This window comes from Stegostoma tigrinum, chromosome 11 (genome assembly GCF_030684315.1).
Source record: "Stegostoma tigrinum isolate sSteTig4 chromosome 11, sSteTig4.hap1, whole genome shotgun sequence".
Classification (NCBI taxonomy): Eukaryota; Metazoa; Chordata; class Chondrichthyes; order Orectolobiformes; family Stegostomatidae; genus Stegostoma; species Stegostoma tigrinum.
In genome coordinates, this window is record NC_081364.1 from 72,329,253 (window position 1) to 72,353,025 (window position 23,773).

A 23,773-nucleotide genomic window follows, 5' to 3' on the forward strand; every position below is an offset into this window, starting at 1 on the left:
AGCCTGTTCATGGTTATCATTTAAAGTAATAAATCTGAAATATTGACTGATCTTGAGAAGCAGAATTATGTCATTATCAGTCAAAATCGATTCACTCCATGTTACAGTTCCACATCAGCAATGCCAGCTGAAACTGCCTGATGTGCAATCAGTTTAAAACAAGAACAGAGGGGAGATCAGGAAAGGTGAAGGGCAATGGTAGTTTGTGAGAGGTGACTGGAGGCCAAGTGGAGCCAGGTTCAATGTGGGTGCTGAAGACCAGCCTTCACTGTTACCCTGGCATACAGATCATACTGGATCAATCACACAAGGATCCTCCTTCGTCTGTTGTCCTTTGCACATCACAACTCGGGTCAGTGCCTCGAGGGGCTCGGATACTTTTAATTTGGCAACTAACTCTGGTCAGTGGTGCACAAACTAAGCTGTGTCGGGACACTATTTAAACGGGCCACCACTCATTGCAATGACCAAGAACTATGCAGAAAGAGGAAGAACACCAATACAAAATCTTCGCTTTGAATGGCTATCCCTGCAATTTCATCCGCAGGTACTGACTAAACAGCAACACGAAGAGGACACATTATGCCCTAACACACTGGACACACTGCCACACATCAAGAACATATCAGAACTGACAACTCCTATGACCACTAGGAGTTACGGTAGCACACAAGCCCAAAGCCATGCTACGACAAACATTCTCAAGGATTAAAGACACCATAACCACAACATACAGCGCTGACATTGTTTACAAAATACCGTGCAACGATTGCCACAAACATTATATCAGACAGACAGGAAGGAAACTAGCCATCAGTATGCGTGAACATCAGCTGGCAGCAAAATGACATGACAAACATTCCCTAATATCAGTACACCCGGAGAGTGAAGGCCATCAGTTTAACTGGGACAACATAACTGCAGTAGTGCAGTCCAAACACAGACACACATGGGAATTCCTAGAGGCATGGTTCTCAATCCATAATGTAGTCGGCAAACAGAGAGAATTGGACCCCATATGCAACCCATTCAAACAGAATGTGAAATGACAGAAGTCGCCGGAACAGGCCGGGCAGTATAAATTCCAAGTTGAGGAGAACAACATCGCTTCTTTGGAAGTCTCACTCATGACGTTACCTCGCATGGTGACAAAATGTCTGAACGAAAACAAGCCAACTGGGCGAGCAAGTTTACAACTTTACTTGTCAACTTTACTGTTTCATGTGTGGTTCAGTGTCAGTCTTTGTGATATTACACACACACTGTTCTACCCGCTTCTCCCGCTGTACACAAGGTTTCCCGACAAAAGGCAGCTTTATGTGGAACACAAGGAGTTTCTCCTGACAATATGTACTGTTGCCATGAGGTGGGATATGAAATATACAATGAGCTGAAGTAGCCCCACGCTCATGTTACTCATTTACCTTTCAATTTCAATTTTCAATTTACAAAACCCAGCAATCCATTCACTTCAGGTGCTGGGAACCTGACAAAAACAGCGCTGGGCAGACATTCCTCTTCGGGAGCGTGTGTCAATTTGCAAGGGTAGAAAAACTGTCAACTTCACTCAAGTGAGAGAGGATACAATATTCCAAACTTCCAATTCAAATTCAGATGCCGTATCAATTACACCACTGGCTCCACACATCTTGCTGTAGCTTTCATCCTGTCGATTGTGATATAATCAGGGATATTGGCGGAAAAACCATTTGCAAGGTGAATATCCAGCAAAATAATCACCGTCGCTGCTGCACTTCAATGTTCTCCACTTTGTGAAACGGTGAATGTCACTGGCAAACGAAACACATTAGCCCTCACATGCCTGCTTCACTGTCACCTGTTTCTTTGCCACCTGTTTCTCTGCTGCAACTTGCCATTGTTTTATTCACAGTCATTGCAAAGTTCTGCCTCACATATCTTTTTTATTAAATTATCTCCTCGCAACTTAAAAACATCCCCTAGTCTTGAAATCTCCCATCCTTGGGAAATGACAACCTCAATTCATACTATCTGCATGTCTCATTATTTTATGAACTTCTAACAGGCCGCCTCTCAAACTCCTAAGCACCAGCGAGAAAAGTCAAAGTCTATCTAACCTTTCTTTATAAATCAAAGCTTCCATACCAGGCAACATCCTGGTAAACCTCTTCTTAACACTCGCCAGCTTCATAATGTGCCTCCTGTAATTGTGTGACAGAATCCGCACACTGTATTCCAGAAGAGGTCTCATCATCCTGTGCAACCTCAATATGACTTCCCAACTCCTAAACTGAAACAATTGAGCAATGAAGGCTGCCGTGCCAAAAGACTGTTTAACCACTGTCTAAATGGGATGTAAACTTCAAATAATCATGTACCTGGATCCCCTAGGACCATGAGTAGGCACCTTAACAGTGAGAGAAAGTCTGTGGGAGGATGAGGAATAGTTTTGAATTTCTTTGACCTCACATCTGAAGAAATTTATTGTATACATGCAGCTGAATAAATTCAACAATTCATTCTCCGTGAAGAACTATAAATGAACCTGAGCATTTTTCAATTAAAAAGTAAAGTTAGACCCTCTCGAGTCAGAAGGAAGCCATCGCTGTTCTGTTTCTGAGCTTATATTACCCAACAAGTTCTGCATCATGTCCATATGAAGATGGATAAGGGAGAACCAGTGGATGTAGTGTACCTGGACTTTCAGAAAGCCTTCGATAAAGTCCCGCATAGAAGATTGGTGAACAAAATTCGGGCACATGGTATTCAGGGGCAAAGTACTGAGTTGGATTGAAAATTGGCTGGCTGACAGGAAGCAAAGTGTAGTGATAAACGGGTCCCTTTCAGAATGGCAGGCAGTGACCAGTGGGGTACCACAAGGTTCAGTGCTGGGACCGCAGCTGTTGATGATATATATGAATGATATAGACGAAGGCATTAGAAGTGATATTAGCAAATTTGCTGATGACACAAAATTGGGTGGCAGTGTGAAATGTGAGGAGGATGTTATGAGAATACAGGGTGAGTTGGACAAGCTAGGTGAGTGGACGGATGCGTGGCAGATGCAGTTTAATGTGGATAAATGTGTGGTTATACACTTTGGTGGCAAGAACAGGAAGGCAGATTACTATCTCAATGGAGTCAGGTTCGGTAAAGGGGAAGCACAACGAGATTTGGTGTTCTTGTACATCAGTCAATGAAAGCAAGCATGCAGGTACAGCAAGCAGTGAAGAAAGCTAATAGCATGTTGGCCTTCATAACAAAAGGAATTGAGTACAGGAGCAAAGAGGTCCTTCTGCAGCTGTACAGGGCCCTGGTGAGACTACAACTGGAGTATTGTGTGCTGTTTTGGTCTCCAAATTTGAGGAAGGACATTCTGGCTATTGAGGGAGTGCAGCGTAGGTTCACGAGGTCAATTCCTGGAATGGCGGGACTATCATATGTTGAAAGATTGGAGCGACTGGGCTTGTATACGCTTGAGTTTAGAAGGATGAGAGGGGATCTGATTGAGGCGTACAAGATTATTAAGGGATTGGACACTCTGGAGGCAGGAAGCATGTTTCCGCTGATCGGTGAGTCCAGAACCAGAAGACACAGTTTAAAAATAAGAGATAGGCCATTTAGAGCAGAGTTGAGGAAAAACTTCTTCACCCAGAGAGCGGTGGATATATGGAATGCACTGCCCCAGAAGGCAGTGGAAGTCAACTCTCTGGATACTTTCAAGAAAGTGATAGTTAGAGTTCTTAAAGATAGTGGAATCAAGGGTTATGGGGATAAGGCAGGAACAGGATACTGATTGTGGATGATCAGCCACGATCGTAATGAATGGTGGTGCTGGCTCAAAGGGCCGAATGGCCTACTCCAGCACCTATTGTCTATTGTCTATTCATTCACCATATCCTGATACATGAACTTTGGATCACTTTCCACAGGTATCAGTAAATATTGCCAATCCTCAGTTACATCTGGAGTATTTGATGTTTGACCTTTCTGAACCAGTACAGGTCGTGTGGTGAAGTCGCACTTGCATTGATATTCGATAAGGAGTTACCAAATGATCGTGAAGGATTAGTGATGTTTTCCAAAAGAACAATTTAAATGTTTTCACATTTTTGATTCAATCCAATGATCTGACATATTACACAAGGTTGTCACAAAACAATATTTGATACCAGGCACTTATTAGGACAAGTGACCCAAAACTGGCCAAAGAAGTAGGTTACAAGGAATATCCTGAACAAACAAAGGGACTTTGAAACCCAGGGATGGTTAGGGAGTAAATTCAAGATGGCCTTGGAAACAGAAAACATGAGAAAGGTGGGAGAGTTAAAACCAGAAATCTACTGGAGGTTGGAAGTCAGGTGGAACAAATGTCTTGAAGGAAAAAGCAAAAGAACAGTAGATGCTTGAAAGTAGTAACACAAGCAGAAATTGATGTAAAGCTCAGCTTATCTGGCAGTGCTTATGGAGAAAGAGCAGCATTACTGTTTTGTGTCCAATGACCCTTCTTCAGATATATCTCAGAGGGGGTTGCAGCTGGAGGGACTATCAAACGAAGGAGGTGTGATGACAAAATTTCAAAATAAGGATATGAATTTCAATACCTTGATGCTTTGCCACCCAGAAAATGTGTATGCTAACGAGCACAGGATGGCAAACTCGAAGATGCTGAAATGGGTGAGAGTAAACACATGGGCAGCAGATTTTTGGATCACCTCAAGATTTCAGGGAAGTAGAATTAAGAAGCCGGCCGGGAGTGTGTTTGGGGAGTTAAGTCGAGAGGTAACAAAAGAATGGATAAGAGTTTCAGCAGCAGATGAACTGAGATGCTGTTGAGGTTGAATTGTATGTGGTCTTTGTGATAATGAGTGTGGGGGTGAATAATGTGGTTAGAAGCTCATCTTGGGGTGAAATATTGCACCATGACTGTGAGCAGTGTGTTAGCAGCCAGTTACCAGGGGCAGGGATGGAGTCAGTGGTGAGGGAGTGGAGTTTGGCTGCCGGCCTGGATTGATATTTAGCATTGTCTATTTAAATGGGATCTACACCCCTTTTCAAACAGGAACGGACTTGGCAGCAGAACTAATTTGTGAACCAACTGTCAGCTTTATTGAGACAAAGTGTGGAGTTTATCTGTTATGAAGTAAACTATAGTGACAAACTCAGACAGCTATTTCCAGGTGAATGTGGATTATAGTGCTGATGCCAATAACTAGGCAGTAGAGCAGTGATACAACTTATTGGAGTTTTTGCAGCCTCGGTCTTGAAACTTTGTCTTCTGTCTTGGGCTTTTATCTTCTGATTCTCGTTGCTTTCCATTGCACAGACCTTTCTTGAGAATCTCTTTGCTGCTCGTTCTTTTTTGATTAACCTCCCTCGCTGCCCAATCACAGTTCATATGAACAACACTCGCCTCACCACCACGTGGTGTTATTCATATTCATAATTATTCCCTTTACATCTTACCTGAGGACTGCTAGACCTGTATTTATTATCCTTATTTCACCGCCATTTCTCTATTCGCTGACAGAGCGGTATCAAGACTATCTTTAGCTTTGAGCTGCAGGAAGCCTTTTCAATCGCAACTTATGAAAAAAAACAAAAGAACTGGGATGTTGTAAACCAGGAACAAAAACAAAGTTGCTGGAAAAGCTCAGCAGGTCTAGCAGAATCTGTGAAGGTAAAAAGACAGAGTTAACGTTTCGGGTGCAGTGCCCCTTCCTCAGAGCGACTTATTAAAACCCCAGGATCGCTAATGTAACAATCTTTCTCATCCAGTTCTCAGGCTCATTTGTCTCAAAATGCAACATTGTGACGGCGATCATCAGCTTCTCACATTGCCAACACAAAGCACTGCGCATCCTCCAACTCACAATGGCGTCTGGGTGATTGAGTCACTAGGGGCCAATAGGGGCACAGGGGTGCCGATCATGACCGGCTGATGGTGCTGCCATTCTAACCAATCAGAATGAGGAGGGGGCGGGATCGGGGAAACCACGTGATCAGCCACGAGAGCAGTGCAGAGTCGCTTTGATAATATGAACCGCAGATGCTGGACAATCCGAGATAACATGGTGCAGAGCTGGATGAACACAGCAGGTCAAGCAGCATCAGAGGAGCAGGAAAGCTGACGTTTTCGGGCCTACACCCTTCAGAAATTGGGGAGGGGAAGGGGATTCTGAAATAAATAGGGAGAGAGGGGGAGGCAGGTTGAGAGGAGACAGACAAGTTAAAGAGGTGGGGATGGAGCAGGTAAAGATGAGTAGGTGGGGATATAGGGAGGGGATAGGTCAGTCTAGGGAGGAGGGGATAGGTGAGAGGAAGAACAGGTTAGGGAGGCGGGGATGAGCAGTTGTTTATTGCGAACTGAGTGTAGGTGTTCTGTAAAGTGGTCCCCAAGCCTCTGCTTGGTTTCCCCGATGTAGAGGAGACCACAACGGGTACAGCGGATGCAGTATACCACATTAGCGCTTGCATTTCCCCATACAGATGGCCTAAAAGCCCTACGCTATTTCCTGTCCTGCAGGTCTGACCAGGTCCCCTCTACTGAACCCCGTATGCGCTTAGGTGAACTTGTCCTCACCCTCAACAACTTCTCTATCAACTCCTCCCGCCTCCTGCAGACACAGGGGATGGCCGTGGGTACTCGCATGGGCCCAAGCTGTGCCTGCCTCTTTGTCGGAACAATCCCTCTTCCGTACATACACTGGCCCTGAACCCCACCTCTTCGTCCGGTACGTGGATTACTGTATCGGTACTGTATCGGCACTGCCTCGTGCTCCCACGAGGAGCGCGAACAGTTCGTCCACTTCACCGACACCTACCACCGCAACCTTAAGTTCACCTGAGCCATCTCTTAACACCTCTCTCACCTTCCTGGACCTCTGTTTCCATCTTAGGCAACTGTCTAGAAACCAATATCCATTTCAAGCCCAATGACTCTCTCAGCTACCTAGAATACACCTCTTCCCACCCACTGTCCTCAAAAAATGCCATCTCCTATTCCCGATTCCTTCACCTCCGCCGCATCTGCTCTCAGGATTCCATTCCCGTACGTCTGATGTTGTTCCTTTTCGAGGACCGCAATCCCCACCACCCACCTCTTTTCACCCACACCCCTCCCGCAGTGATCGAGAATGCCCTTGACCGTGTCTCCTGCGTTTTTCCACAACTCCTAACTCGCACACCGCCCTGCAATAACAACCGAAAAAGAGTCTCCCTCATCCTCACGTACCACCCCACCAATCACTGGAACCAACACATCATCCTCTGACATTTCTGCCATCAGCAATCCGACCCCAACACCAAAGACACTTTCCCCTCCCCACCCTTGCCTGTTTTCCGGAGGGACCACACTCTCCGTAACTCCCTTGTCCGCTCCACACTCCCCTCCAGCCCCACCACACCTGGCACTCTTCCCTGCAAACGCAGGAAGTGCTACACTTGCCCCCACACCACCTCCCTCCTCCCTCACCCCCATCCCAGGCCCCAAGAAGACTTTCTACATCAAGCAGACGTTCACCTGCACATCTGCTAACGTGGTATACTGCATCCCCTGTACCCGTTGTGGCCTCCACTACATTGGTGAAACCAAGCGGAGGCTTGGGGACCGCTTTGCAGAACACCTACACTCGGTTCACAATAAACAACTGCACCTCCCAGTCGTGAATCATTTCAACTCCCCGTCTGTTTCCTCAGACGAAATGCCTATCCTGGGCCACCTGCAGTGCCACAACGATGCCACCCAAGGGTTGCAGGAACAGTAGCTCGTATTCTGCCTGGCAACCCTGCAGCCCAATGGTGTCTATGTGGATTTCACAAGCTTCAAAATCTCCCCTCCCCCAACTGCATCTCAAAACTAGCCCAGGTTGTCTCTGCTTCCCTAACCTGTTCTTCCTCTCTCCTATTCCCCCTACCACCTCAAGCTGCACTCCCATTTCCTGCCTACCAACCTCATCCCACCTCCCTGGACTGACCTATCACCTCCCAACTCCCCACCGATACTCACCTTTACCTGCTCCATGCTGGCCTCTTTGACTTGTCTGTCTCCTCTCCACATATCTTTTCTCTCCATCTTTGATCTGTCTCCCCCTGTCTCCCTGTTTAGTTCAGAAACCTCTTTCCCCTCCCACATTTCTGATGAAGGGTCTCGGCCCGAAACGTCAGCTTTCCTGCTCCTTGGCCTGCTGTGTTCATCCAGTTCCACAACTTGTTATCTTGGATTCTCCAGCATCTGCAGTTCCTATTATCTCTTATCCAAGAGAAATGTTTGTTTCTTCTGAATTTCTTTCCCAGAGTGTGGGATAATAGCAGCTCGCACTGCTCTTAGTCACTTCTGTGCTCCCTGATCACCTTTGTCGGTGTTTAATCTCTTCAGTCTCTAATGATGGGTATATTTGATCTCTGTAGTGTTTTACTGTTACTTCCTTATACCTTTTTTGTGAATAAATTTTCCACTGCTCCACACCCCCTGACCACGTGCTGCTGTCTTACCAGATTAATTTTTGAATGGTATCTTTCACAGTCAGGCAATGTATTCCCAGAAAGAGAGTGCATTTTTCTTCCATTTCAGACCACCAAATTCGACAGCATTTTTATTCTGTTTCATTCATTTTGCACTTCTGCAACATTTACTGTTTCTCCTTCCACAGATACCAGCGATCGTTGCCAAAGCCCTGTTGCCTGTGGAGAAGTTTAACCTTCGTGTCCTGCTGCAGTTTGTATGATGAAGGTGCTCCCACAATGCGGCCATTTGAGAAGTTACAGATCATTCATCTAGCGATACTGAAGAGCTAACGGTGTATGTCCAAATCAACAAACAATTTGTATTTTTATCATGTTTTATAATTTCACAAAAATATTATCAAGAAACTTTTATCGTAAGGCCATATTAGGTCAGGTGACCAAAAAGTAACTAAATTTGCAGGTTTTCCTGACTATCTTAAAGAAGGAAAGCAAGCCTAAGAAGTTTATCATGGGAATTCCAGACCATGTTGCCTGGCAACTGTAGAAACAGACTCCAATAGTGAAGCAATGATTAAACACACTGTTGGAGCTGAAACTAAATGAGTTGTCGAAGTCTTGAAGGTTGTGTGATGCAGGGAGATAGGGCTCATCACAGCCAGGAATTAAATCAAGGATGAGAATTTTAAATTGTTCCTTATGAATAGAAGCCTTTGTGGGCCAGGGAGCACAGCAGTGATGGTGAACAGGTCTTGGTACAAATGAACTTGTGTGCAGCAGAATTTTAGGTATTCTTGAGGTTACAGGGACGTTGAATGTGGGAGGCCCACTGGCGGTGAGTTTGGATAGTTAAGTCTAGAGATAACACAGGAATAGTTGAGATGTTCAGCAGATGAGCTGAAACTAAGGCGTCACTGTCGGGTCATTTCCACTGAAGTGGAAATAAGTGGTTTTGGTGCAGGGCTCTGCAGTTACCCTCACCTCACCTCAGGATTCAGCTGTTTGTGAATTTGTGGATCAAGTCTGTAATAAGATCAGGAACAGAGTGCCCGCCGTGGCCCAAACTGGGTGTCACTGAGCAGGTTACTGCTGAGTAAGTGCTGCTTAATACCGCTGTTGACAACACCTTCCATCACTTTACTGATGATAGAGAGTAGACAGGTTGAGGGGAAATTGGTCGGGTTGGATTTGCTGTGTTTTTGTGCTGAACAGACCTGGGCAGTTTTCCAAATTGTCAATAGATGCCAGTGCTGTAGCAGGACTGAAACAGTTTGGCTTGGCGCTAGCAAGCTCTAGAGCACTAGTCATCGGTACTATTGCCAGAGTGTTGCCAGGGTCTGTAACCTTTCATTCATTTATTAATATTATTTGAAATGAATCAAGTTGGATGAAAACTCACATCTGATGTCGGGGACCTCTGGAGAAGGTGAGATGGATCATCCAATTGGCATTTTTGGCTGAAATTTGCTGCAGTCTTATCTTTTGCGTGGATAGGTTGGGCTCCTCTGTCAGTAAGGATTGGGATTTTTGGCATGCTTCCTCCAGTGAGTTGCTTAATTGTCCATCACCATTCTCAACTGGGTGTGGCAGAACTGCAGAGCTCACATCTGATCTATTGGTTCGGGGTGGCTCAGCTCTAACGCTTGCTGCTTGTGCTATTTGGCATGCAGATAGTCCTGTTTGGTAGTTTTGAGGTTGGCACCTTTATTTTTAGGTAAGCCTGGTGCTGCTCTTGGCATGCCCTCCGATACTATCCATTCAACCAGTGTTGATCCCTTGGATCAATGCTAATGATTGACTGTAGGATATGCCGAGCCAGGAGGTTACAGATTGTGCTGGATTAAGTTCTGCTGCTGTTGATGTCCCACAAAGCCTCATAGATATCTGGTTTTGAGTTCCTGTGTCTGTTCCAAGTCTGTCTCTTTCAGCCGAAGTTCGTGCCACCCAACGCAATGGTGGGTATTGTATTAGTGATAATGGGAACTGCAGATGCTGGAGAATCCAAGATAATAAAATGTGAGCCTGGATGAACGCAGCAGGGCCAGCAGCATCTCCTCTGATGAAGGGTCTAGGCCCGAAAAGTCAGCTTTTGTGCTCCTGAGATGCTGCTGGCCCTGCTGTGTTCATCGAGCCTCATATTTTATTATCATGCAATGGGGGTATTCTCAAGTTTAAGATGAGGCTTTGTCTCCACAGGACTACGCGCTGGTCGCTGTTATCAATCCTGTCACGGACAGATGCATCTGCAGCTGGGAAATTTGTGACGATGAGACCAGCTATGTTTTTCCCTTCTGTTGGTTGTGGCACCACCTGCTGCGGTCCCAGCCAGGCAGCTTTTTCCTTTGGGACCTGTCCAGCTTGATTGGTAATCCTGCTGCAAACTACTCCTGATGGTGGGCATTGAGTACAAGTAGTGCCATTCACACTCGCAGTGCTTCCTCCAAGTGCTGTTCAACATGGAGTTTTTTTTCAATTAAAATTCACTCTTGGGATATGGAAATCACCAGCTGGACCAGTGTTTATTGCCCTGAAGGCAGTTAATAGTAACCGCATTGCTGTGGGTTTGGAGTCATATGTATTGCAGACCAGGTAAGGATGGCAGATTTCCTTCCCAAAAGGATACAAATGAACCAGATGAGTCTTCCCTGAAAATCAGCAATGGTTTCATGGTCATCATTAGACTCGTAATTCCAGATAATTACTTAATTCAGGTTTCACCATCTGCCATGGCAGGATTTGAACCCAGGTCCGCAGAACGCTATCTGGGTCTCTGGATTAATAATCTAGCAATAATACTCCTGCCAATTTATCAACCGAGGAAGGATGATACATGGTAACCAGCAGGAGCCATGAGACTTCCAGGCGTCGATGTCGAGTACTCTCGAGACAAATAATCCGGTCAGAATAGCACTGTGCTGCCACGTCTGCCGGGTCTGTCCTGCTCGTGGGACAGGCCTTCACTGAGGACAGTGGTGATGTGTCGTTGTCTGTAAGGTTAGTTTCCATGAGTCTGACGCTCTTTCTTGTCCAGACTTTGAGTCACCTCTCCAAGTTTTGCCGCTAGCCCCCAGATATGAGTAAGGAGGAGTTGGTGGGGTCAATAGGACTAATTCTGCAGGTGTCTTTCCTTGTGCTTTGGTAGATGCCAAGTGGGCCACCCAGCTTCATACCTTTGTTGAGATTTTGCCACTGAGTGGCTTGGTTGGCAAATTTCTTTCCCTGAAGGACATGAGATTTTTTTGTTTTTGTTTTCTGCCATTAGCAATGGTTCCATGGCAACCAGCTGATTCTTAATTCCAGTCTTTTTTAAATTGAATTCAAATTCCACCATTTGCTGAGATGGGATTCGACCCAGACTTCTGTTGTACATTTTAATATTCTAGATAAAAGTTAATATCACCAATGCAGGCTTTGTTTCTTTGCAAAACGCTGTCCATCATCCTGCCTCCTCCATCCTCCCCTCCAACAGCAAGTGAGGGAGACACATGGAGTTTCTATGTCACTAAGATTGAGTCAATCCAATCAGCTGCCTCTGCTGCTTCCCTCTCTTCCACGAGCCTACCAAACCAAATTGCCTGGCACGTTGCTCCTCATGTTAGGCTTAAACTTGCATCTTTGTCCAGTCTCATGTCAAGCCTTATCAGAACTTATCCTAACCCTTTTCCCTATTCTCTTAAACTCCAAACATTCTAACTCTCTCTCTCTCTTATTTCTCCTCCTCCTTACCTCTCCCCCCGCCTCCGCCCCCCCCCCCACCCATGCCAATTCACAGATATTGTTACTTGTTCTGTCTGCTTCTCTTTTCTGGCTATGTCCTTCTCACCCATTCTGTTTAAAAACCAATGTGTGACCTCACCATCATTGGAAAATCCCACTCCATCTCCACTCCTGCCTGAAATCAATGTCGTCGTTGTCCCTCAAGGGTCTATCCTTGGTCCATCCTGTTTCTCACCGACATACTGCCAGGAGGTGAGGTCTTCCACAAGCACTGTCAGGTTTTGCATGTATTCTACAATGTTCAGATCTAACTCCCCCCTCATCACTCTCCTTTGCTCCACTGTTACTCAATTATAAAACTGCTTATCATACTTCCACTACTTGATTAGCTGGAATTTCCTCCAATAACACTTTGTGATAGTTAAACACGTTCCCTTCAGTTATTATTAAAAATTACTTTTCCTTACTACTGTACTGAATCCATCCCTCTTGCTGGGAACTGTCTGAGGTTGAACTGCACTCTTCTCAATAATGTTCTCACATCTGGCCTCAAGATGAACATCCTAACATACGTCTTCTCAATCACATGTCAGAAATTTCAATCTCTAAAATGCTCCTTCTCTCCACCTCACTCCAGCTCATTTGTGACCGAAACCCCTCACCCATGACTGTGTTGCCTTAAACTTGACGATTCCAAAAGAGAACCCTCTATTGTCTGCCTGATCAGGAATCTGCTCCCACGATGGGAAATATCCCCTCAGCATTTATCCTGTAAACCGACTTAAGCTAATTAAAAATATAGGATTCTTGTCTCTCCATCTTCAATATTCTAAATAGTAGATTCCAGGCCTGTTTAGTCTTAGCTTAAATGATAGTCCGTACAAACCAGTGATCATGCTAGTCCATCTTCTCTGAAATGCCTCCAGTGAAGTGATGTACTTGCTCGAATAAGTCGACCAAAAAAGCTGCTCGCATTCCTCCAGATGTTGTCTTGCCAGCAATTTGTACATTTGTCCTAAGACTTGTATTCCAAACTCTTATACTACAAACACCTTGACATAAGGGATAACATCCCATTACCCTCCCGGAATACCTGTTGCAACTGTGTGCTCACTTTGTGTTTCCTGCACAATTATTCCTGAGTCCCGTTGTGTATTGGTTTTCCGCAGATTTTACCTTTTTAAATAACACTGTATTCTTTGGTTGTCTCCTCAAATGAACAACTTCACATTTTCCCACAGTTGTACTCCATTTGCCAACTTGTCGCCCATTTATCAATGTCTCTCCATAAACTGTAACCCTCATGGAACTTGACTGTCATCCCCTCTTTTTAAATGCGATCCTCCCTCATTCTTTTTGTTGGGAGCACTGGGCAAGATGGCGCATATGTAATTGCTATCTTTTTAAGGGGCATTCTTTCGAATGACCAGAGGCTTACTGTCCATTGCTCAGAATCGAGACAACTTGTCCATCAAGCTGCATCAGCTTTTCCGGCCCAATATCTCATTGTGGCAGTGCAGCAGCACAGAAGGAAAGAAAAGGAAGCGAATCCTGCTGTCTGCATCTCACTAACTCTCGGGCATTCTTTGCCATGTGTCAAAAACCTGCTGATCTGTTTAGTGACACGAAGCCCCAAGGTGGAAATTCCTAGAAACCCCAATACATTTCCCCCTGAATCAACTGCTGACCCCCACAAAGGATAATGTGTAGCAGGGACAATGCACGGTTATCCTCGGCCAGGAGGAGGGGATGGTGTGAAATTCTAACCGGACTGATTGGATTTTATGAATTTGTGTTACAGGATATTGCAAGTGGACTTTCAGGTGGGAATCTCAATAATTGTAGCACCAAACTCTGACAGAATTACTCAATTCATCAGGACCTGGATATTCGCATTATGTGAGTATTGTGTTCCTGCTCATTTCCCATTTGCCACGTAAAATTTCTCTTTTATATCACCCCATTCTCTCAATAGATCGTCCCTTAAACTTTCAATATATGTCGTGTAATCATTTGTCTGGTCAGTTGATGAGCGGGTGTACGTTTTATCATCGTAATGTATATCTTTTGTAAACATCTCTGTCAAAGGTCCCCTCAAAACCCTTTGTTACGAGGAGAATAATCTCAGTTTCCCCAAACACCTGATTCCCCAATGACTGACTGCTGTCGATAAGGAACTCATCCGGCTTGTGTTGAAACGTTTTCCACTTCCCAGCATCAGTGCAGCCCTGACAATATGAAAGAAAGTGAACAGCCTCCAGATGAAGCACTGTCAGAGTGGTGTCCCATCTACCACATTCAACATTGCCCTCCACACCACTGAGCAAAGTGGCATCACTGTGCCAAAGGTACAGTCACTGTAGTCCTACCTGACCATAGGGCTGGTTTAACCTGAAGATTACCACACCCCAGGCAAGGGGAGAGGTTGAGAAGGAGAGTTCATCTATTGTAGATGGATATTCTCAATATGTACCAGCAATGCCCAAGTCACATGAAAGAATAATGTTTAAAAAAAACAGCCCTAACCATGCAACTAAAAACCCTCTTCCTACAAACCATTCTGTTAAGTCTCCTCTGCCCCCTGTCAGGGACCCTCCCGTCCTTCACGGTGTGTGGGGGATCTTTAGTTTGTACAGACTCAGCTCGTCTCTGTTCCTGTCTGTGATGTCATCATGCTGTGACAATGGCACTGAGCCTCACTGTCTGTGAGGGTGGTAGGCACAGAGATCCTCATAGCCTTTAAGGCATATTTAGATGCACACTTGTGATACCAACGCAGACAGGTCTATGGGCCAAGTGCTGGAAAATTAGATTAGAATAGTTTTTAACTGGCACAGGCTGGATGGGACACAAAGCCTCTTTCTGTACTGTAGACCTCCGAGACACTTCACATAAGAAGATGCCCAGCAATATTTCAAGCCATTTCAGAAAATGAGATACTAGAATGAATGACTCATGATTGCTCAGTGTTTTCTGGAGAAAAGTGAGGTACAAAGATGAAGTGGTTTACCAGGAAGTTCTGGAGCTTGAATCCCAGGAAATTGCAAGTGCCACCATCAAGTGGAGGAATAAAAATGGGGCATCATCATTAGGACTGTATTAGAGGAAGGGACATGTTGAGATTTGTGAGGCTGGAGAATATTAGAGACAGGAAGGGTTCTGAGACTGGAGAAGATTACAAAAATAGGGAAAAGTGAGGTTGGAGGAGGTTACAGAAATGGTGAGGATTGTGAGGCTGGATTAGATGGCAAACAAAGGGAGGTTTGTGAGGGTAAAGACAACTACAGCGCTGAGGAAGTTTATATGGGCTGGAGGAATTTACAGAGACAGGAGGGTGTTGAATAAAGAACGAAGAAAATTACAGCACAGGAACAGGCCCTTCGGCCCTGTAAGCCTGTGCCAATTCAGATCCTCTATCCAAACCTGTCACCTATTTTCCAATGATCTGTATCCCTCTGCTCCCTGCCCATTCATGTATCTGTCTAGATACATCTTAAATGATGCTATCGTGCCCACCTCTAACACCTCCGCTGGCAATGTGTTCCAGGCACACTCCACCTGCTGTGTAAAGAATTTACCACACATATCCCCCTTAAACTTTCCCCTCTCACCTTGAAATCTGGAGGAGATTACAGAGGTGAGGTTTGTGAGACTGGAGGAATCTACAGAGATGGTGATAATTCAGAGGCTAGAGAGGGATTCCAACGATAGGCAGGTCGTGAGGCTGGAGAGGGATTTCAGCAATGTGGAGGGTGGTGAGGCTCGAGGTGATGGCTGCAATAGTGCAAGTAGTGAGGCTTGAGGGTCATTCTCATGATAGGGAGGGTGGTGAGGTTTGCGATATGATTCCTGCAATAGAGAGGGTGGTGAGGCCTCAGGGCAGGTTATCGTCTTAAACAACACAGTAGAGTACACAGCACATGGAGTGCAGCAGTTACAGGAAGTGGTTCACCATCACTTTCTCCCAATCAAATAAAAATGGGCAATCAATATTAGTCTGTGCAGCAAAGGCCACATCCCATAAGTAAATTAAAATTATGGGTTTCTGGTTGGAGAGAGCTAGAAGAAGCTGAGATAATTCTCCTTGGGGCTAATTAGCAATGATTTTGTTGAGTTGTAGATTTGTTTCCAGGATATTAGTTTGCAGAGAGAGAAAAATTGTTAACAGTGTCAATGTTGGTAACCGCAGAATACAACACTCAGATAATTGGCAAATAATGCAGGGTGAAAATGTGAAGATTACTTGACTCAGCAAGTCCCCAGGACCTGGAACAGTCTGAACGGCAACTGGAAGCAGATTTAGCAGTTATTCTCAAAAGAGAGTTGGGATTAACTTTTAAGGCATGATCAAGAGGGCAGTGGACAAATGGCAGGGGAATTGGGTCAGATTTGCATCACCTCTGAAATGAGAGTGAAACTTTTGACAGGGTTCCACATGGTAGACTGATGAGTAAAGTTAGATCACATGTGATTCAGGAAGAACTTGCTAATTGGAAGCAAAATTGGCTCAGTTATAGGAGAGCAGGTGGTGCTGGAGGATTTTTCAGAGTGGACTTCTGTGACTAGTGTGTTCCACAGCCATCTGCACATGGTCCACTTCTTTGTTCTTCAAATATAATTGATTTGGATGAGAATTTAAGGGACAAAAGTAATAAGTTTGCAGATGATACTGGAAATGGTGGTTATAGAGGTTACTGAAGGTTATCAAAGGTGACAGCGAGATCTTGATCAATTTGCTCAATGGGTTGCGGAGTGGAGGATGAAGTTCAATTTGAATAAATGTGAGACATTGTATTTTGGTAAAATGAACAAGTGTAGGACTTGCGCAATTGATGGTTGCACCCAGGATAGTGATGTGGAACAGAGAAATGCTGAGATTCAGGTACATAATTCTTTCAAGTTTCTGGAGACAGGTAGACAGGGTGGTTACCAAGTTGTTTCGCACACTTGCCTTCATTGCTCAACCTTTGGAGTCTCGGAGTTGGGATGTTGTGTTGAGATTGTACAGGACATGGTGAAGCTTCATTTGAGGTATTGTGTGCAGTTGTTACAGGAAGGATGTTATTATTAAACTGGAGACAGGTCAGAAAAAATTTGCTGGGATGTTGCCAGGAATGGAGGGCTTGATTATTAAAATAGACTGCCAAAGCTAGGACTTTTCTCACTGGAGCATAGGAGGTTAAGGGGTGACCTTACAGAGGCTTATAAAATCATGAGGGCACAGATTATGTTGCTATTAAGGGCTTTTTTCCCTACGGTTGGGCAATTTCAAGACAAGGGGACACGTGTAAAATGAGAGGAGAAAGACATATTTTAAAAAAAGACATGAGTCTGAGATAGTAAATAAATATTTCACATGAGTATTTACTGCAGAGAAGGATATGGAAGCTAGAGAGCTTGGAGACATAAATAATGAGTCGTGAAAAGTGTCCATATTACAGTGGTCTAGGTGCTGGACGTCTTAAACTGCATAAAAGTGGCACCTAATCAGGTGTTACCCACAAACTACCCACAAATAGAGAGGGTGGTGAGGCTTCAGGGCATTTCCCTTTTGATGTCCTGGAACATGTACTACCGCTGGGTCCCTTGCTGAGATATTTGCATCACTGACAGACACTGGTGAAGTGCCAGAAGGCCGGGTGGCGAATGTGGTGCCATTCTTTAAGGAAAAGCCAGAGAACTATCGACCGTTGAGCCTGATGTCAGTGGTGGGTAAATTGCTGGAGGGGATTCTGAGGGACTGGATTTGCATGTGTTTAGAGAAGCAAAGACTGATTAGGGATAGTCAACATGGCTTTGTGAGTGGGGAATCTTGTCTCACTAACTTGACTGAGTTTTTTGAAGAAGGCAAAGCAGTGGACATGGCCTTGCTGAAGTCCATATAGACATTCACCAAAGCTCCACATGACAGACTGGTTCGCAAGATTAGATCAAATGGAATCCAGGGAGAGTTAGCTACTTGAAACAAAATTGGCATGAAAGTAGGAGACAAGATCATGGTGAGGGGGGTCGTGTTGTCTATTTTTTCAGTCTGGAGGACTATGAACAGCAGTGTGCTGCAAGGATCGGCGCTGGGTCCACTGCTTTTTGTCATTGATACAAATCATGTGGAATGCATATTGGAGGAATGGTTACTAAGTGTGCAGATGACACAAATTGTTGGTGTAGTAAACAGCAAAGAAGTTTGCCTCCAAGTACAATGGGAACTTAATCAGATGGGTCGATGGGCCGAGGAGTGACAGAAATCAGTTTAGTTTGGATAAATGCGAGCTATTGCATTATGGTAATGAAAATCAGGACAGGGCTTAAACCCTTAATGATGAGGCCCTGGGGACTGTTACACAACAGAGACTCCTTGGGGTGCAGGTGCACAGTTCCTTGAAGGTGGATTGTAGGTGCAGAATGTAGTGAAGATGATATTTGCTCTGCTTGCATTTATTGGTCAGTGCATTGAGCGTCGGAGTTGGGAGGTCATGTTATAGGCTGAATAAGGCATTGATTATGCTTTGTTTGGAATACTGTTCAGTTCTGGTCTCCCCGCTGTAGGAATGATGCTGTTAAACTCGGCAGGGTGCAGAAAAGATTTACGAGGATGTTGGAAGAGTTGGAAATTTTGAGCTGTAGGCTGAATACGCTGGGGCTGTTTTTCCGAGAGCATTGAAGGCTGAGAGGTGACCTTATAGAAGTTAATAAAATTATGGTGGGCATAGGGTGAGTAGCCAGTTTAAGCTGAGAGGGAAAGTTTTTTTTTTAAAAGGGAAAGTGGCTGGTGCCTGTGTAGAATGACCTGCTGGAGGAACTGGTGGAAGCTGGGACAGTTATGACATTTGAGAGGCATCTGGATGGGCATGTGAATAGGAAGGGTTTCGAGGAATATAGGTCAAATGCTTGCAAATGGGATTAGATTAATTTGGGATATCTGGTCAGCATGGACAACTGGGACCAAAGGGATTGTTTCCTGGTGTACAACTCTGACTAAGCATTTTTTGTTTACATTTCAGATTTCCACAATTTTACTTCTGCACCGTTCTTAGTCTTTCGAGCCCTCTGAAAGACTGAGTTACAGATCTATACAATGCCTGTCCTTCCTCCCTGGCTCTCCCACCTCTCTCTTATGGTAGGTTTGTGCAAACACTGACTGGATCCCTTACCTGGAGGATATTTATTTATGAATTTGTTCTCATGATAATCCAGCATATTCCCCAAGTATCACTCCACAAATGTCCAGAGGATTTCTCAGTTTCACAATCTGTGTGTGTTCTTCTGGTTCCTCGCTCACTGCACTTGCTTTCTGTTTGAAAGCTTAGTCTACAGTTGGAGAATTCAAACAGGAACACATCCAGATCTGACAGTTACTTTGTTCATCACAACTCAATTACCTCAGGATTTTGAACACTGAAGGAAAAAGCAGCACTCACAGTGGGGAGAAATGCACATGGTCTGTGAAGATTCATCTGAAATGTCCTTACACCAGCTCAGTGACACTGGGGAGAGACCATTCACCTGCTCTAAATGTGGGAAAGCATTCACTCAGTCATCCAAACTGTTAACACACCAGTGGGTTCGCAAAGCAGCACAGTTGAAGGATTTTGCTGTCACTGTCACTATCAAATGAACCATGGTTTTGGGCTGTTTGTACTGATGTTACTGATCCCGGTTCAATTCAAGGTACTGGTATTGTGGATAAAATGTTAATCAGTTGTGTATCTGTCAGGTAGAGCTTGGAAATAGTCACGTTGTCATGACACATCGACACATTCACACTGACGAAAGACTATCCACCTGCACGGTATGTGAAAAGGGATTTCCCGGTTCGTCAGGACTGGTTAACTAGCAGCAAATTTCTGAGTAACTGTTAAGTTGGTTTTTGATTCTGCTGTTAGCTATATACAAACCATGTTTTTTGGGCTTGTTTCTGGAGACCATAGGATCCCTCCGGTGTGGAAGCAGACCATTTAGCCCATCAAGTCCACACTGAACTTATGAAGAGTGTCTTACCCAGACCCTGCCTGCGTGGGTTTCCTCCAGGTTCCTCCCACAGTCCAAAAATATGCAAATTGGGTAGATTGACTATGCTAAATTGCCCGTAGTGTCACGTGTGTAAAATGCAGGGACTGGGTAGGGTGGGATGCTCTTTGGAGGGTTCGTGTGGACTCGATGGACTGAATGGCCATCTTCCACACTGTAAGAATTCTATGATGATCTTGATGGCCCTTTATTTGTTAGTTATGTCTGGTCAATATGTCTGTGCACCATTTACAATTACGGATTCTATTGCTCTCCACAGACATGTTTCAATTTTTAATAGATATTTGTTTATTGGAAACAATGCAATCTTTCCTTTTGATTTCTATCCACAAAATGAAAGTTTTAAATCGAAACATAAAATTGGGATGAGTCCTGCACTACAATCCCTGATTGGGGAAAATGCAATCAGCTATGAAACCTGGTGACCATTGTGACTCTGTCCGGGGGAAATGCAGTCTCCTCAGATCCTTACCTGTTGTCCATAGCAATGATGGATCTCATGATGAATACATATACACTAGATATCACACAATGTCTTGGTTTATTTTCTATTTATTCTTCTGTCCATTACTCCACAGAGACTGAGATAACGGTCTGGGGACCTAGGTTTGAAACCCACCATTCCAGATGGTAGAATTTGAGTTTAAACAAAAAAATCTGAAATAAGAATCTAATGATGACTGTAAATCTGTTTTCATTGTTGGAAAAACCTATGTCTTTTAGGGAAGGAAACTGCCATTCTTGTCCAGGGATATCAAGATCCCATGAATGAATTTTTAAAAATTAATTTTAAATAAAACTCCTGCAAATACATTTATCTCTGTGTCTTAATTTATTTGACAACCGACAGTTCAAACTGGTTGATGGTCACTTTCACTTTCATGGTTGAAACAAAAAAAATGCATGAATGGAACCACAGTTGTTCTCGTAGGAACAATGCATGCTTTGATGTGTTTGAAAAAAATACCTCATCTCACTTATGAGCCAGATATCAAAGTTGACCAGATCCAGATGCTGTGTACCATGGAAGTGAAATTCTTCACCGTCTTATCCGCTTGTGTTGCTATTTCAGGGAGCTGTGGACTTGAACCTCCCAAACTCCCGAACACCTTGAGAATTTCATCAAACTGACCCCCCATGGCAGGAATAGACAGGGCCAGCTTGGATTGATGATCATAACTGAGGCTCAACAAATCTACTGGAGCATTTTGAGAATGTAATTAGTGGTGAGTGTGGCCACCTCTCTGTACTGTAGTGATACAGATCCCCTGATCCTGCTTGCCCCACATGGCTGATATTGAATGATTCCGTGGACATGCTGTGTCAGGATATCCTGACTGAATCCTGTCTCCCTTGCCCTGACTGCGAACTGTTTCCCTGAGACTTTGCGACGTGACCATTTGGTCGAAACATGTGTTTGTTGCCACAGCTGCTGACCAGCCCTTGACTGTCTGCTGGTAATAACAGTGCTAAGCTGCCTGGCTTATGCCTGTGATAAACACCAGGCAAGACAGGAGCACTGTGAGACATTAGGTTCTAGTTGAGACTTCAAAGTGCAAAAATGCCAGGGAAAGGCAGAGATAGTGTGGCAGAACACATCTCAGGTGCTGAAAAGTTTGTAGAGTTCTGTCAGCAAGAATGTACTTTGTGCACAGGCAATTCTGCATCTTGATGTAGCATTTTTATTTAACTTCTGGCTCATTTCACTAAATCTGCAAATATTTGGCAGCACAGTGGCTCAGTGGTTAGCACTGCAGCCTCACAGCGCCAGGGACCCGGGTTCAATTCCAGCCTCGGGCGACTGTCTGTGTGGAGTTTGCACATTCTCCCTGTGTTTGCGTGGGTTTCCTCCGGGTGCTCCGGTTTCCTCCCACAGTCCAAAGATGTGCAGGTTAGGTGGATTGGCCATGCTAAATTGCCCATAGTGTTAGAGGGGTGTGTGGGTTATAGGGAGATGGGTCTGGGTGGGATTCTTCAAGGGGCGGTGTGGACTTGTTGGGCCGAAGGGCCTGTTTCCACACTGTAGGGAATCTAATCTAATCTAATCTAATCTCTTGGTCTGGCTAATGTGAGAAGTGGTAATCTGATGAAACTCACAGGCCTTGACGTGGGAAAAATAAAGCAGTCGCATGCACACTTGTTTGATTGGTTGCTCTTGCACTCAAATGAAAAACATGCGTTGTATACACCATCTTCTTTCCTGGCTCAGTGTTTCCAAAATCTCTAGATCAATACATCCCAAGTCGTCATCATCAGAGTCAAAACGAGTGAATACTTCGATAGCTTCATTTTTTTTCTGAAATGCTATTTGTAGTGAGGTAGTGTTGGCAGGCTATTTTCTTTTACTTCTGATGCCATGTGTGGATTTTCAGGGATGGTGTTGGTGGGAAGATGCGGCATGTGCCAGGGATGAGGCACTAACATTCAGAGCAAGTGCTGAACATGCACAAAAGGAGAGATTAACAGGTACCTTGGAACAAGCATAGTTGGAGAAGGTTGGGTGAGAGTACTGAGAGAAAGCACTTTGGTGGCAGCACCAGGACACGTGTTTGATTCCAGCCGTGGGTGACTGACTGCCTGTGTGGAGTTTGCACATTCTCCCTGTGTCTGTGGGTTTCCTCAGAGTGCTCCCACAGTCCAAAGATGCGCAGGTTAGGTGGATTAGCCATGTTAAATTGCCTGTAATGTTTAGGGAGAGGTAGTTCAGGTGGGTTATAGATCGGGCTGGGATGCTCTGAGGTTTGGTGTGGACTTGTCGGGCTGAAGGGCTGTTATGGTTCCAGAGTGTTGAGCAGATGGTGGAGAATCTGAGATAACAGGCCAACTAGGACTGAAGGAACAGGAAGTCTGATGTCTCAGGCCGAGACACCCTTCTTCAAGTTTTGATCAGGCTGTTTTTTAAACTTGGTTTAATGAGACTGTACCGTTCCTGGAAACACTGCAATACCAGGATGATGCGTGGAGAGGATGGAGCAAGCCCCTGTTCCAATTCCTGCTCCAAAAATCAGTTTGACATAGGGTCCTTAAGTAAAGGACATGTCACATATTAAAGCTGATAAGAACAGATTTTTTTTATTTGAAAAAATATACTTCATTCATAAGATGTACAAAAAATAAAACACATTTATACACCTACCCAGTCATGCAAGCTGCTCCTGGTTACCCAGGGGGCTACGTACACCAACTAAAGGAAAAAAACAAAACAAAGCAAAAGCAAAACAAAAGAAAAAATACCCTGGCAGTCGTCTCCCGGCACAGTCCCCGTTGGCCCCCTGACCAGTTGGGGAAGGCGTAAGCTGGGCCCAGTTACCAGATAGGGCCCTTTTTTCTATTCTGGACGAGGGGTTTCATACGGTGGTCTTTCTCCACCGTGCCTTGGCGTTAGCTGCCCCAAGCTTTCATGTGTCCCTCAGCACGTAGTCCTGAGCCTTGGAGTGCGCCAGTCTGCAAAACGCGGTCGGGGTCAGTTCTTTCAGCTGGCAGACCGGCAAGTCGTGGGCAGACCAAAGAGCGTGTTTCACCGCATTGATGGTCCTCCAGGCGCAGTTGATGTTGGTCTCGGTGTGCGTCCCGGGAAACAGCCCGT

The 23,773-nt window shown here is 44.8% G+C and overlaps 1 long non-coding RNA gene and 1 pseudogene across 2 annotated transcripts in view; one reads left to right on the forward strand and one right to left on the reverse strand.

Moving 5' to 3' along the window:
- The window catches only part of LOC132210126 (uncharacterized), a 116,833-nt gene extending 95,833 nt beyond the window's left edge, over positions 1–21,000 (forward strand). Inside the window, exons 5-7 of one of the 2 annotated variants that reach the window (XR_009446329.1) lie at positions 8,631–8,779; positions 13,961–14,058; positions 19,161–21,000. This is a non-coding gene — a long non-coding RNA (uncharacterized LOC132210126). The remainder of the gene's footprint in view (positions 1–8,630; positions 8,780–13,960; positions 14,059–19,160) is intronic. The other variant, XR_009446330.1, reaches the window with a different exon arrangement.
- Positions 21,001–23,100: 2,100 nt separating this feature from the next.
- Positions 23,101–23,275, reverse strand: LOC132210269 (U2 spliceosomal RNA; annotated as a pseudogene).
- Between the last annotated feature and the right edge of the window lie 498 nt (positions 23,276–23,773).